We start from the raw sequence: 746 nt of genomic DNA, 5'->3' as shown, positions 1-746 counted from the left end.
GATTTTCACATGTTGCTGTTTCAGCTTCCGCTTACTAGAAACAACATAATACTAGTCTCATTAAGTTCCGTCTCTTTGCAATTTTCTTATGAAGAAAATTCGCCATCACAATGACTCCAGCAGTTCTTGATCAAGGAATGCAATCATTGATCAGAATGCTATTATTTGAATCGGTTCTGCTTTAAGTGTTCCAATTTTATTGGAAGCACCAACAATAGAACATCAATGTGTTCAATCGAGAGTTATATAACCCTGAATCGGACGCAGTCAACAGCCGAAGCCGAGACCGCCTTTTGCGTTAGAGAGGTCGGTAAACAAATCTTGCGATTCATACCGAATTAACACATATAGCTGTGCTCCTCTTCGTAAAGCGAGCCAAGTGATCCCCTGTTGAAGGATGTATTTGGACCAATCTAGTAGCATTTGGTTTCCAACAAGCTCTCCCAAGTTAGCTTACTTATTGGGCTTTTCAACCAATTCGGTTGGCTACAAGCATCATCAAAGTACTAGCCACAGTTTGATCGCAAAATTCTACGACTTTCACATGTTGATGTTTCGGCTTGCGCTTAGCCTACTATAAGCAACATAATACTAGTCATATCATAGAGCGTGATCAGCTTGTGACGTTCTCATGATGAAGTTTCACCAACAATGTCTCACTTCGAGCTTAAATCCAGCTACTAGTAACTACACAGTACTGACTGCAACGATAACTTTTATCTATACCTTTCACATGCTGCGCTTTC

The 746-nt window shown here is 40.3% G+C and overlaps 1 pseudogene; it reads right to left on the bottom strand.

The window, feature by feature from the left end:
* Positions 1-247: 247 nt before the first annotated feature.
* LOC142356900 (5.8S ribosomal RNA) lies at positions 248-399 on the bottom strand (annotated as a pseudogene).
* Positions 400-746: the final 347 nt, after the last annotated feature.

This window comes from Convolutriloba macropyga, unplaced genomic scaffold, assembly GCF_964194025.1.
Source record: "Convolutriloba macropyga unplaced genomic scaffold, txConMacr16.3 SCAFFOLD_3566, whole genome shotgun sequence".
NCBI lineage: Eukaryota > Metazoa > Xenacoelomorpha > Acoela > Convolutidae > Convolutriloba > Convolutriloba macropyga.
Note: the sequence above shows the minus strand (reverse complement) of the source record. Positions and strands in the feature narration are given on the sequence as shown.